The following is a 14,950-nucleotide window of genomic DNA, read 5'->3' on the forward strand; positions in this document are numbered from 1 at the left end:
ATTATTGGGGCTTTTACGTCATCAGCTTCAGAGGGCATCGTATCTCGGAAATTATCCTAAGTCAACATCCTCCATCCGCACAAGCAGCAGTTCCTGGATATTTCAATTATTTCTGCTTTCTCCCCTGCAAGGATCTTTTTCACAGATCGTGCTACTTATGGATCTGCCAATTTCGCATCCCTTTCCACTGTTTGCATGCTGGGATGAAAGAGGTGTGTGGGCGGCCAGAAGACTGAAGTTGGGCAGGGCCATGGCTAAGTGACAGAGCAAATGGTATTGCATGCAGAAGGTCCCAAGTTCTGTGCTTGGCAGTTCCAGGTAGGCCTGGGAGTGTCCTCTGTCTGAAACCTTGGAGAGCCACTGGCAGTCAGTGCTGTAGGTAGTACTGAGCTGAATTGACCAATGCTATCTGTATCACTTCATAAAAGGGGGAAACGTATAATGAGAGATCAAGGAGCCGTAGCTCAGTCGTAGAGCATCAGCTTTGTACAGTGTTACCTCGGGTTAAGTCCTTAATTCGTTCCGGAGGTCCTTTCTTAACCTGAAACTGTTCTTAACCTGAAGCACCACTTTAGCTAATTGGGGCCTCCCACTGCCACCGCGGCGTTGGAGCATGATTTCTGTTCTCATCCTGAAGCAAAGTTCTTAACCCAAGGTACTATTTCTGGGTTAACAGAGTCTGTTACCTGAAGCGTATGTAACCAGAGGTACCACTGTATGCAGAAGATCCTAGGCTCAGTCCCTGGGATCTCCAAACGGGGTGACCCCAGAAGACCTTGCCAATCAGTGTGAATAGTACTGAGCTAGGTGTGGCCCAGAGGCCTGATTCTGTATAAAGGCAGCTTTCCCTTCCAGTATAATATCTTAGGGGCAATACAGAAGTTAAACTGTTGCACTTGTATCCTGCGCATAGTGGAGCATTTATGTGCCTTGATCCCGGTATTGTGTGCAGCTGTCAAAACATCTAAGCAGTTGTGTTCACAGCTGTCAAGTGTCTGGGGGCTTTTGAGAGTTATAAAATTATGAATGGTGTTGAAAGACCTCTTTTTCAGCAGGTAGTTTTTAGTACCAATGTTAGGATGACAGCACCTGCTGAAATCCCCCCTTTTGCCACTTCATCCATCATCCTGTGCATCTGTATTTAAAAGTCTCCCACTTTCAGCAACAGCTGACTCCTTATTGGTGTGTAGGGTGGGTTGCAGCCTTTATCAGCTGCCTCTGCCCGATGTTGAATCTGAGCCTCCCTGCTACAGACTTTTTGCTCAAGTGCCGTGTGATTACCATAATTGCAAAGGAAAAAAAAAGTTCTCTAGAGCAGTTGCAGTCTTTAATAACCAGAAGAGTTATTTTAAGATAAGAAGGCATGGCCAGCAGTTTGCCATGCAAAGGAGAGAAACAAAAGCCTCTTTTTTGAAAATATGAAAATAGATTCGGTTCAGTTACTTAAAAGGCTTGGTCAATTAAAAGAGGCTAGGAACAGAAGCACTAGGGAATAAGCAGACATGATGAAATCTGAGGACTGAAATTGAACAGCTTCTTCTTAAAGATCGCCAAAGGCATATTTAGAAGGAAGGACCAAGCTCCATGTTATTGGGTTTCATACATTTTATTTTGGACATTTTGCTTTGGGTCTTTCAGAAGTTTCATGAAGGACAGTTACATTTTTAGAACCAATGTTATAAAAGGGGACATTTAAAGCAATCCAGTAATAAAAATAGATTCTTTTCGCTCCCTCACCCCAATGCCTGGTTCGAGTCTTGGGCCTTGCATTGCTCTCAGAAAACACTCTGGATCTGACTAAGTTTCAACCGGTGATCTTATGAGTGAGCCTACCTGTACACCTTAAGACCAATCATACCTGCCTGCTATCTGTGTTCAAAGTATAAGGATCTGGAATGCTTACAAGAGTACCTGATTGTAAAGAGACTGCCTGCCTTAAATCTGTTTCAGGCCCAAGAAATGTGAATCATAGAATTGTAGAGTTGGAACAGACCACAAGGGACCATCTATTCCTCCTGAAATGCAGGAATCTTTTAGCCATCCCAGCTATGGGGTCAACTTCCTTTTTGATACTGAAATAAAAAGTGGCCGTTTTATGGGTTCTTAAATCTCCTAACTTCCTGAGTTTGGATGGTCTTTTCCTTGGAAGCTCCCATTGAGTAGCCTCTGCTCCTCTGCAGAAAACACTTTGCATTTTTGGAATGGGACTGAATAACCGCGCAGTCTCTGCTTCTTTATAGTGGTGACTGCTTGTGAAAATCGATTTCCTACAACCTGGAAAGTGGAGACCTTATTTACACACACTGCTTTCATTTGAAGCTCTGGTGCAAGTTGTTTAAAGTGTGTGTCTGTAAAATGTAATGTACGAGTGGGGAAAATGTGTGTTTGGAAACAGGTTTCTTAGCTGCAGCCCAGAAAGGAGAAAGCAGTAGAGCATCTTTGCAGTAGAGCAACTGCTTTGCATGCAGAAGGTCTCAGGCTCAATCCATCTCCAGGTAGGATTGGGAGAGAACCCTGCTTGGAGCACTGGAGAGACACTCATAACCAGTTGAAACCCTGGAGAGGTGTTTCCAGTCCGTGTAGACGACACTGAACTAGATAGACCCAAAGGTCTGACTTAGTATATACATTCTGCAGTCAGCAAAGAGGTAGGATTAAATGCAGCTGCTCCGTCTGCAGGTTTCCCTGCCACACAATGTGGAGAAAAGGGGACTGGAAGGAGGCAGAAAAACCACTGAAAGGGAAGTGGCTGCAGCAGAACAGATGGGGCAGAAACGCCCCAGTCAAAATAAGGGATTAAGAGAACAGGGACTTATGATTGTTTCATGGTTAATCCCCCTAGCATTAAGCTGTAATATCTTTGCCTAAATCCCTGGCAAATGGGGAAAGAGAAGCTTGAGGACTCTGCGAGGGGCGGGGGATTGGGTTTGCTGCATAGGAGCAATGCAGCCTGTAATTCAGAAAAAAATGTATTGTGCAGAAGGGGGAAATTGGATTTTAAGCAACTCATTTTTGGCTTCCAACCAGCATCCCCTGAAGGCATATGGGGTTGGCCTTCTTTCATTTGCTAGGAGGTCATAGGGTTAGGGAAGCAAGAACTGGGGTCCAAGGGCCATTTTAAGGGGGAACCAACCCACCAAGGTCCTCACTCACACACCTAATTCCCAGGTTTCTTGATAGGAAGAAGCTGATAACAAGTTTTATAACCATTTTCAAAGCAGTTTCTGTTTGTTTGGGGGGGTGCTCCTCAAAACCCTTGGTTCTCAGAGGATGGTGCTGAGGGTGTCTTCTTCTAACTCCTCCGGGCTGGGCTGCTTGCTGGGCAGGGGCAGAGACTTGAGATACTCCAAGTGGCGTCGGGATTCCGCTTGGTTGCGTCGGACGTAATAGATGACGTAGGTGATGACCACGGCAAACCAGCAAAACATGGTGAGCAGCATGGCCAGGTCCGTGTTCCTCTGCTGGCCCAGGCAGAAGTTGACGCCGGTGTTGAGCAAGCGAGCTAAGGTCTTCCCGGTGTATTCCTCCCACTCCGCAGAGGCACACACGACGTCCTCCACGGTCTCTGCGTCCAGAGGAAGAGCCTCCACCAGCTTCTGCAGGGAGCAGTCGCAGTGCCAGGGGTTGTCGTACAGCTCTAGCCGGACCCAGGTGAGCATGGCAAAGGGGGCAAACTCCATCCTCTCCAGCTGGTTGCCGGAAAGGTCCAGCAGCCTCAGCCCCCCGCCCAGGCCGCGGAAGGCCCCCGGCGCTATGCTCTCAATGAGGTTGTCCGCCAGGTGAAGCTCGCGGAGCTGCTTCAGGCCGTAGAAGGCCCCGTTGGGGACGTGGGTGATCCAGTTTGAGTCCAGGTAGAGGACCCGGGTGTCGTGGGGAATGTCGAAAGGGATAGTCACCAGGTCCTTCCGGTTGCACCACACCACGCCGCTCCCCGGTGGGCAGTCACAGCTCTGCGGGCAGGGGAGGCCACCGTGCAGGATCAGGACCACGAGGAAGAGGGAGAACGATGCTGGCATCTCTGCATTGCTCTCCTCTCTCTCTGGGTGTTGTGGGAGTCACGAGGTGGCAAAGGGCCCAGAATCTTACCTGGAAAAGAGGGCAGGGGAGACAAAAATGAGGCAGTGAGAAAGGGCCTCCTAACACATTCCATGGGTTTGATTTAGCAATATTACCACACCCAGTGCTGTTACAGTTAAGTTACCGGGATGCGGGTGGTGCTGTGGTCTAAACCACTGAGCCTCTTGGGCTTGCCGATCAGAAGATTGGCAGTTCGAATCCCCGCGACGGGGTGAGCTCCTGTTGCTCTGTCCCAGTTCCTGCCAACCTAGCAGTTCAAAAGCACACCAGTGCAAGTAGATAAATAGGTACCACTGTGGTGGGAAGGTAAACAGAGTTTCCGTGCCCTCTGGCTTCCATCACGGTGTTCCGTCGCGCCAGAAGTGGTTTAGTCCTTCTGGCTACATGACTCGGAAAGCTGTCTGTGGACAAACGCCGGCTCCCTCGGCCTGAAAGCGAGATGAGCGCCGTAATCCCATAGTCACCTTTGACTGGACTTAACCATCCAGCAGTCCTTTACCTTTTTTTTTTTAAACCACAGTAAGGACCACCCCTTTAATCCATGTTTTCCTTCCAGAAAAAAGGTACAGGTACCTAGTGCCCTCGAGTACCTCCAGAAAAAGGACTGACCACACTAGCATTTTTTTTTCTAACAAGGCTTCAACATCTGCTCCAGGTATGCGCTGCAGTCTGCATCTCACCTTGATTTGCAATCTTGTTTTTAAAAGTGGAAATTGGTTCTTTGTAGTGATCTGATCATTACCATGCTGATCATTTGGGACAACTGTTCTCTCTCTCTCTCTTCCTGCCCCCATGGCTCCCCCTTTTGCCACCTCCCAGCCCTTTAGCTTCTCTAAAACTTACTTAGCGTTTCTCTCTCCAGATTTTAAATCCTGCTATATATCGCAAAGGCTGCTGTTCTCAGTTCTGCGCCCATAAGTTTTGTGTTCCTTGAAAGAAGTCTCTTTTCAAATTTGCTTTATATTTTATTCTTGACACATACCCTCCGACAGCGTAATCTGTTTAGGGGGGTCTTTTAAATGCCCATGCCATGCCCCTTCAGAGTTTTCACACCCCCCTCTGATGCAGCAGCAAATAAAATGGGTGTGTAGCTGAGTGTGAGAAAACTGGAATGACAGACACACAATCACAGCTAAACCGGCTTCGACAGTGGAAATAGTCTATTAGAATAATACTTGGGGTGGTGGCCGTGAATGATGTTCAGTGCTTATAAAATGTGTGAGAGCAGTAATAAGAATAACACTAAAAACTCTTGGACTATCTAACTTTCCACCACGTAGCAAGAATCTTGATGATCAGTTCTAGAAAAGTGTCACGTAATCTGAAAAAGCGAAGGATGACTAGGGGAAGACTATTCAGACTATTGAAGTTATAATTGAATGTCAATTACTTTTAAGCCCATTGTTGATTATTCTGGGATATATGGAAAAAGATATATGGAAAAAGATATATGGAATATATATATATGGATATATGGAAAAAGATACAGTTCTGAGCATGTCATTCTGGTAAGAAATTTTGTTATGCATCACTAGTTGCCAAACGGCGCCCATCTCAAATACCAAGATTAAAAAAGACTGGATTATGACTTTACAACGATGGTGAAATTAACTAAATTTACCAGAATGAGGGGAGTCAGAAACAAGAACAAACTGAAAGATTATGATCTCCATTTTTTGTCATGTATGGAGCAGAATTACCAAGATACAACCATTTAATGCTGGACTAAACAACCTGCAAAGTCTTTTCCAGCTATGATTCATTGAGTAAGAAAACCAGTGCTCACCCCCTTTGCTTCTGTATGAGTCACTGTTTTGGTTATGCTTCTTCTGAGGGTGAGTAAATCTGTTGCACCTCTGCGTTGGGATGGTATAACCTGAGTTGTGTGTGTATCTTTTACTAATTACACACCTACCTCCAAAAGAGGGCGATCCAAAGTATATATTAAAAGCTGTTATCTCACTCTGAATTAAATACAGGTTCCTCCAGACGGTCACAGTTTTCAGGGATTCAAGTGCATAGTGGAATTTTAGGTTTGTGTACTAAAAGTTTATTAAAGCGTCCTGTCGCCCTAGCCCAACAAATCCACTTAAAAAGCGACAGACTTCTTGCAGTTTGGAAAATTACAGGGAAAGGCCCTCAAAAGTGTAGGTTAAATGAACAATAAGACATGTAAACAATCCTCTAGGAAATCAAGACGACTGCTTATTGTCATATAACCACCCCACAAAAGGAAATCAAAACATTAAAGACCTGACCTTGTCCAACCACCATCTAAGCTTTGTGCGAGCAAATCAGGATGAATGCACAATAAGGTCATCTGGAGGAACCCTGGGTTTAATATTTCCTCCTGCTGGTGCCCTAGTTTCTCTTTTTCAAGGTTTCTCTAGCAAGCCATGCTTTCTGTCCTTTAGGATTAAGCACCCAGGTGACAGAAATACAGATTTAGAGTAGATAAAGGCTCGTAATCCTCTGCATGCTTACCTGAGGGGCGCAATCCCCATTGAACACCATAGATCTTACTTCCAGGTAAATAAACATAGATTTGTGCTGTAACAGTGCATTCCCTTGGGGCTCACTCATGCAGGTTAAGCAGGGATGGGATTGCAGCCGCAAGGATGAAAAAAACGCTCCTGGTATTTCAGGACTGTATTAATTTGTTTAGCTACCGCGTCCCAAAAAGGGCTCGTTCAGGAACATTGCCAAAACTTGTATGAAGTGGGTTAGTCTGTACTGAGTGACTTATTCAACAGTTGACTGTGTTTAAGTCACTTGCTCAGTTAGGGTTGCCCAATTTCTAAGCAGCCTCTGCGCAGCGCCTTTAAGAGCTACATGCAAGCGTTAGCAGGTCATCTCATTCGGTTTGATGCTGTGAAAAAGACCCCCTTGCAAATTCAGCATGCTCTTCAAGGGCGTGAGAGCAGGCCCACACACCTTCCCAGTTTGGGAACCCAAAACAGAGTTGTGTAATGGTTAGAGGACCTGAGTGGCCAGGGTTCAAATCCACATTTGGCCACAAAGCTCGTTGGGTGACCTTGGGCCAGTCATTCCTCTCAGCCTAGCCTACTTCGCAGGGTTGCTGTGGGGACTAAATGAGGAGGGGGAGATCCATGTAACCCCACCTTGAGCCCCACCTTACAAAAAAAAAAAACACACCCACCCTAGCAGAATTTCCCGTTAGATAATCTTCTAGATTTTCCAAAACCACAACAATCAATTGAATACAGTGCTAGGGAAAGCACAGTCCGTTGAGTTTCTGTCTCATACTGCTGTCAAAAGACCACAGGAGTCTGTTTTAAGCCTTACTTGCAACTCTCACCCTGCACCCCCAGCCCACCCCCGTACTTCTCATTGCTCCAAACACACCTGTGTGAACAGTGCTCTCGTGGTCAGTCTGGTCCGAAACAGGTCCGGTCTGACTGTGGCTCCAGGGACCGTCTCAGTAGCACCCGAAACATCTTTAGTAGCACCCAAAACATCCTTTGAGAGCGTGTGGACAGGTGGCAGAAGCCTTGGGGGCAGGATTCTAGGAGTGCGTTCTCTTGGCTCAGCTTCTCTGTCTACTGCCCATCAGCAAAAGAGCTTGAGACACACACAAGCGCTGAGAACCGAGAGGGGACAGCCTGCCCCTGCTGGACTGCACGAGAAGCAGCAGCAGGGACAGCTCTGCTTTTGCAACTGAGTTCTGCTGAACAGTGGTACCTTGGTTCTCAAACGCCTTGGTACTCAAACGCCTTGGTTGAATGAATGAATGATTAAATGAATGAATCTTTGTTTGTGTCAGCCATCGGCCATAGCAATAAAACAACAATACGATATACAAAGAATAGAAATAAAAAGTCAGTTATATCAAATACAGGGGATGCGGGTGGCGCTGTGGGTTAAACCAGAGCGTAGGGCTTGCCGATCAGAAGGTCGGCGGTTCGAATCCCCGTGACGGGGTGAGCCCCTGTTGCTCGGTCCTTGCTCCTGCCAACCTAGCAGTTCGAAAGCACATCAAAGTGCAAGTAGATAAATAGGTACCACTCCGGCGGGAAGATAAACAGCGTTTCCGTGCGCTGCTCTGGTTCGCCAGAAGCGGCTTAATAATGCTGGCCACATGACCCGGAAGCTGCACACCGGCGTCCTTGGCCAATAAAGCGAGATGAGCGCCGCAACCCCAGAGTCAGCCACGACTGGACCTAATGGTCAGGAGTCCCTTTACCTTTATATAAAATACATTTTAGGGTTTTGAATCAATAGTCAAATAGTGGATCTTATTCTGATTGCCCCAGCTAGAAACATTGCAACCTTTGCCGTCACCTGCTCATCTTGATGTGCCAAGAGGAAGGAGACTGTGGCAGTGGCTGGGTGACCCGAAATGGACAATAAAAGAGGGGTGATAATATCATTCCTCAAATCTTTTATAAAGAGTGCAAGCCTGGAGGGCATGCGCCACTAATTCAGTACTGCCATCTCCACAGGAACATAAGCGTTTTTCGTGTGGAATCTGTTGGAATCAAACGCCTTGGTTCTCAAACGCTGAAAACCCAGAAGTAAGTGTTCTGGTTTTTGAACGTTTTTCGGAAGCCGAACGTCCGATGTGGTTGTCGGCTATTGTTTCTTGGGCGCCTGCACCAATCAGAAGCTGCGCCTTGGTTTTTGAACATTTCGGAAGTCAAACACTTCCAGAACGGATTAAGTTTGGAGTTTTTGTTTTTGCGCTTTTTTGGTTCATTTGTTTTTGTGATTGTGTGGAACCCTGTTCAGCTACTGATTGTGTGACTGTAGAAATGGATAAAAGACCCCCATCCAAACAATGACTCTCAGTGCAGGTAAGAAAAAAAAATCAATTTTATTTTTTTATCATCTACAATACCATCTTATTTATTTTACAGTACAGTACAGTGGTACCTCGGGTTAAGAACTTAGTTTGTTCCGGAGGTCCGTTCTTAACCTGAAACTGTTCTTAACCTGAAGCACCACTTTAGCTAATGGGGCCTCCTGCTGCCCCCGGCGCATGATTTCTCTTCTCATCCTGAAGCACAGTTCTTAACCTGAGGTACTATTTCTGGGTTAGTGGAGTCTGTAACCTGAAGCGTATGTAACCTGAAGCGTCTGTAACCCGAGGTACCACTGTACATTGATTATTGCTTTCATCTTATGGATCAATGGTCTCGTTAGATAGTAAAATTCATGTTAAATTGCTGTTTTAGGGGTTGTTTTTAAAAGACTGGAACAGATTAATCTGTTTTGCATTACTTGAAAGCAGGCCTTGGTTTTGGAAGACTTTAGTTCTGGGACAGACTTCCAGAATGATTAAGTTTGAGAACCAAGATACCATTGTATTTAGGATTGACCAAAATGTTTCAATTGCCCAGAATTGAACCCAGAGACTGGGCATGTTGAGTGCATTGGATGATGGGAGGCAAAAGGGCTTAGGAGGAATGGATGTAAGTAAAGGAGGGTGCTAAGCAAAATAATGCAGCGAAGTCCCTGAATTTGGATGCAATAAACTTCAGTGCAGGAGCCACTAATCAGGGTATGAAGATGGCTGCTGCCGTTAGTCCATCTAGCTTGGATCTTTTCAGTCAGGGGTGGAGAAACCTCAGACCCAGGGGCCAGGCATGTTCCTCTAGGCTTCTGTCTGGTCTTTTCCCCAGGCCCACACCCCTCACAGCCCCTGCTTTGCAGCCTCCATCAATGTTCTTTTTACCACGTTTGCCTGGATGGAGCATGTGTGGGAACTATTAAAGGTAAAGGGACCCCTGACCATTAGGTCCAGTCGCGGATGACTCTGGGGTTGCGGCGCTCATCTCACTTTACTGGCCGAGGGAGCCGGCGTACAGCTTCTGGGTCATGTGGCCAGCATGACTAAGCCGCTTCTGGAGAACCAGAGAAGCACATGGAAACGCCGTTTACCTTCCTCCCGGAGCGGTACCTATTTATCTACTTGCACTTTGACGTGCTTTCAAACTGCTAGGTTGGCAGGAGCAGGGACTGAGCAATGGGAGCTTTTTAAAGCCATCATCGTGCAAAGGGACGCGGGTGGCGCTGTGGGTTAAACCACAGAGCCTAGGACTTGCTGATCAGAAGGTCGGCGGTTTGAATCCCCGCAATGGGGTGAGCTCCCGTTGCTCGGTCCCTGCTCCTGCCCACCTAGCAGTTCTAAAGCACGTCAAAGTGCAAGTAGATAAATAGGTACCACCTTAGTGGGAAGGTAAACGGTGTTTCTGTGCGCTGCTCTGGTTCTCCAGAAGCGGCTTAGTCATGCTGGCCACATGACCCGGAAGCTGTATGCCGGCTCCCTCGGCCAATAAAGCGAGATGAGCGCCGCAACCCCAGAGTCGGCCACGACTGGACCTAATGGTCAGGGGTCCCTTTACCTTTACCTTTACCTTTACCTTTACATGCAGAAACACACACCTCATGAAGATGATCTCCAGAGCTTGCATATAGGAGCAAATGGTCCCAGTCACAGCTGTTCATCCTGCCTACCTGGTGTATCTTTTTCACCTGAAGGCACCAAGGAATGGTGAAGGAATAGAGATCAGAAACTGCAAAGTGGGCAGCCTGGAATAGCGCTGGGGCACCTTTTGTTTCACGGCTTTTGTTTGTTGTCGCCCTGCTGTGCCCTCAGGATGCAGAGATCATCCGGACACGGGATGCTCAGCTGCTGTCGGAGTGCGATGTGGTTGTGGACGTTGGAGGCGAGTATGACCCTGAGAAGCATCGCTACGACCATCACCAGAGGTACTGTTGAATTCCTGCAGCATTTCCTCCCAGTGCTGGCAGCTAGTGGAATAGCAAGGTTACCACAGCTTACCCTGGCAGTGGACCTTTCAAATCTCTCTTTTTTTAAATGATGTTTTTATTAAATCTTCCATATTATTACATAACTCCCAACATATACAGTGGTACCTCTGGTTGTGAACGGGATCCGTTCCGGAACCTCGTTCGCAACCTGAGCAGAATGCAACCCGCGTGTGTGGGTCGCGATTCGCCGCTTCTGCGCATGCGCGTGACATCATTTTGAGCATCTGCGCATGCACGAGCTGCGAAACCTGGAAGTAACCCGTTCTGTTACTTCCGGGTCACCGCAGGACACAACCTGAAAAGATTTAACCTGAAGCAAATGTAAAGAGGTATGACTGTATCTCATTTTTTTGTCACACATTTTCTTCTTGACTTCCTGTCCCTCCTTCCCTGGTGGTGGTGGTGGTATTATTATTATTATTTTTATTCCCCTTAAGAGCTACATTAAAACACATCTATACAATGGTACCTCAGGTTAAGTACTTAATTCGTTCTGGAGGTCCGTTCTTAACCTGAAGCACCACTTTAGCTAATGGGACCTGCCGCTGCACGATTTCTGTTCTCATCCTGAAGCAAAGTTCTTAACCCGAGGTACTATTTCTGGGTTAGCAAGTCTGTAACCTGAAGCATATGTAACCTGAAGCGTCTGTAACCTGAGGTACCACTGTACAGTCAAACCTCTGTTGTCGAACGTAATCTGTTCCAGAAGACCGTTTGACTTCCTAAACATTTGACAACCAAAAACTGAAAGCGGAAGCCTCAGTACAATACAATAGGGAAACTTAAAACGGAAGCTGTGTAGCACGTTCGGCTTCTGAAAATTGTTCGAAAACCGAGGCAGTTACTTCCAGGTTTTCAGCGTTCAGGAGCAAAAACAGAGGTGTTCAGGAACCAGGGTTGACTGTATTTATTTTCTAAGCCCCCCAAATCCATTCTCCACATTCTTCCATTGCTCATATCTCAAATCCTGCACATGATTTCATAGAAGAATGATAGTTTGATCGGTAATCCACCAATGGCTTCCATTCTTTTACGAAGATATCATTTTGTCCTCTTATTTTAGCAGTCAGTTTCACCATTTCCACGTAGCCCATCGGTTTTATAAACAATTCTTCCATTGTGGGGAATCTCTTTGTCGTTCCATTTCTGTGCGTATAAAGTTCTAGCTGCAGTTGTTGCATACATAAAAAGGTTAGTCAGGGGTGTTGTTGTTGTTTTTTGAATCTCCGCCCCAATTATCCCCAACCAAAAGGCTTTAGGTTTTGGGGGAATGGTCAATTTCAACAACTTTTTCAATTCATTGTATATCATTTCCTAGAAACCCTTAGCCTTCAGACCTTTCAAATCTAGTCCTATCCTATCTAGTGCTGCCCCCCACCCTCTCAACTGCTGTGCAGTCCATGCAGAACTGAAAAGATGAAAGAAAATAAGCACAGGAGCAAAGAGACAGGAAGATCCATATCAGGACAGAGAGCCTGTGGCCCTTCAGATGTTGGGCTCCATCAGCTCCAGCCAGCACCATCAGTGGTCAAGGATGATGGGAGTTGTAGTCCGACAGCATCTCCCCATCTTTGTTGTAAGAGGTTCAGCCCTAACTAAGGAGAGTTCTGTAGTGGAGAAAACCTTGGTAACTTGAAAAAGTTGTGCAAACTGACATGCATATTTAAGTGCCCCTAATTCCCTTTCACATTCCACATTTCCTTCAACAGCTTGTTCCAGATATATAATGCACTTCCCTCCTTACAATATACCAGTTGCACTGCTGTTTCCAAGAGTTGCCCATTAATAGGTAAAGGTAAAGGGACCCCTGACCATTAGGTCCAGTCGTGGCCGACTCTGGGGTTGTGGCCCTCATTTCGCTTTATTGGCCAAGGGAGGTGACGTACAGCTTCCGGGTCATGTGGCCAGCATGACTAAGCCGCTTCTGGCGAACCAGAGCAGCACACGGAAACGCCATTTATCTTCCCGCCAGAGTGGTACCTATTTATCTACTTGCACTTTGACGTGCTTTCAAACTGCTAGGTTGGCAGGAGCAGGGACTGAGCAATGGGAGCTCACCCTGTTGCGGGGATTCAAACCGCCCTCCTTCTGATCTGAAAGTCCTAGGCTCTGTGGTTTAACCCACAGCGCCACCCGGGTCCCTTCTGTGGGAACTATTATTGCTGCACAAAGGCAAAATTCACCTTGGTTGCACTGCCCGCTTTGCTCCTGGTCCAACACCACGGGCGTGTGGCCCTCCAAATTGCCCAGAAGGGAACGTGGAAAAGGCTCCCAGCTCATTTCTGATCCCAAGGTTTTAACCTAGAATCTTCAAAGCATGGTGGCAATGCCTGCCTAAATCTGAAGCCAGCAAACTGCCTGAATGAACATTTGCAGCAGGTCAGGGCCCTGGGTAGCCAGCCCTGTCCCTATCTCTATGGTTGGTAAAAGCAAACTACAAAAAATGATTTAAAAAAATAAGTATTATTATGCCAAGGGAATTACACAGCTTTGCATCATCTATTCAGTTTTAACTTCCTGGGCACAGAATTGTCATTGTTGTGCCAGCCTTTTCCTCTTTATTTGCTTCCAAACCCATCGCTTTGATTCTCTACTTCCCGTTTCTGGGCACAGTTCAAAGTACTGGTTTTGACGTGTGGAACCTCGCATGGCTTAGGCTATCTGAAAAGAGCATTTTCCCTCCTCTGAACCTGCCTTGGTGCCTTGGCTCCAAGATCATCCACAGATACTCTTTGCTTAGTCCTGCCACGCTCACAGGCACGTTTGGTGGAGACACAGGAGAGGGCCTTCTAGGTGGTGGCTCCTCCCAGACTTCGGAACGTCCTTCCCAGTGAGCCTCTCTTTGTCTTTCCTCTGGCAGGTGAAAGCCATTTTCTTCTGACAGGCTTTTGGGAACTGACCTTTTTTTAAAAAAAAGGGCTTTGAATAGTGCTGTTCTGTTTCACAATCTGTATTTTAATGATTCGTTTTTATATTGTTTTAATTCTATTATAGTGTAATTACTTTTAAACTGGTCTCTTCTATTTTTTAGCATTCTGTATTTTATCCATGTTGCTTTCATTTTTGTAATAATAGTAATAATTTATTTATACCCCGCCCATCTGGCTGGGTTTCCCCAGCCACTATGGGCGGCTTCCAACAAAATATATTGGTACCTCGGGTTAAGTACTTAATTTGTTCCGGAGGTCAGTTCTTAACCTGAAACTGTTCTTAACCTGAAGCACCACTTTAGCTAATGGGGCCTCCCACTGCTGCTGCGCCGCCGCCGCACGATTTCTGTTCTCATCCTGAAGCAAAGTTCTTAACCTGAAGAACTATTTCTGGGTTAGCGGAGTCTGTAACCTGAAGCGTATGCAACACGAGGTACCACTGTATTAAAAATACAAAAAAATTAAAAGCTTCCCTAAAGAGGGCTGCCTTCAGATGTCTTCTAAAAGTCAGATAGTGTCATACTTCGTCTTGCGTTTGTTCCAGGTTGCGCATTTTCAGGCTGCATCCCGTGGCAACCCGGAAGTACTGGAAAGGCTTACTTCCGGGTTTCGCCGCTCGCGCATGTGCAGTTGTGCAAAATGACATCACGCGCATGCGCAAAAGCGGCAAATCGCGACCCGCGCACACACGGGTTGCATTCTGCTCATGTTGCGAACAGGCCTCCGGAAAAGATCCCATTCACAACCAGAGGTACCACTGTAGTTGTTTATTTCCTTGACATCTGATGGGAGGGCATTCCACAGGGCAGGTGCCACTACCAAGAAGGCCCTCTTCCTGGTTCCCAGTAACGTTACTTCTCAGGTATACTGGACTAAGGCCGTTTAGGGCTTTAAAGGTCAGCACCAACACTTTGAATTGTGCTCAGAAATGTACTGGGAGCCAATGTAGATCTTGTAAGCCACCTTGAGCTCCAGTCCGGGGGAAAGGCAGGATATAAATAAAAGCCCCACAAAGCCTGGGTTATCTTCCCATGTGCCCAAGTCCTGCAATTCTGGGAAGAGCTGACGAAGCTTTAACCCGTTCCCAAAGGGTTGCTTTCATTTGTTGTCCTGCTGCGGCTTTGGGGGTTTACCTCTTACCTACAGGC

At 46.6% G+C, this 14,950-nt stretch overlaps 1 long non-coding RNA gene and 1 pseudogene across 3 annotated transcripts in view; one reads left to right on the forward strand and one right to left on the reverse strand.

The window, feature by feature from the left end:
• LOC309334636 overlaps positions 1 to 2,112 on the forward strand; it is a 115,344-nt gene extending 113,232 nt beyond the window's left edge. The window contains exon 2 of the long non-coding RNA XR_014153215.1: positions 708 to 2,112. This is a non-coding gene — a long non-coding RNA (uncharacterized lncRNA). The remainder of the gene's footprint in view (positions 1 to 707) is intronic.
• On the reverse strand, positions 1,588 to 7,794 carry LOC309334598 (leucine-rich repeat-containing protein 3 pseudogene; annotated as a pseudogene). Of its 2 annotated transcripts, none has more exons than XR_014161625.1 (2): positions 7,444 to 7,794; positions 1,588 to 4,086 (listed from the first exon to the last, which is right to left on the reverse strand). The product of XR_014161625.1 is annotated as a leucine-rich repeat-containing protein 3 pseudogene (transcript). The 2 variants fall into 2 exon arrangements; XR_014161636.1 differs by lacking the exon at positions 7,444 to 7,794 and adding an exon at positions 6,562 to 7,216.
• Between the last annotated feature and the right edge of the window lie 7,156 nt (positions 7,795 to 14,950).

Source organism: Podarcis erhardii (assembly GCF_964252035.2).
Source record: "Podarcis erhardii genome assembly, chromosome: 2".
In the NCBI taxonomy this organism is placed as follows: Eukaryota; Metazoa; Chordata; class Lepidosauria; order Squamata; family Lacertidae; genus Podarcis; species Podarcis erhardii.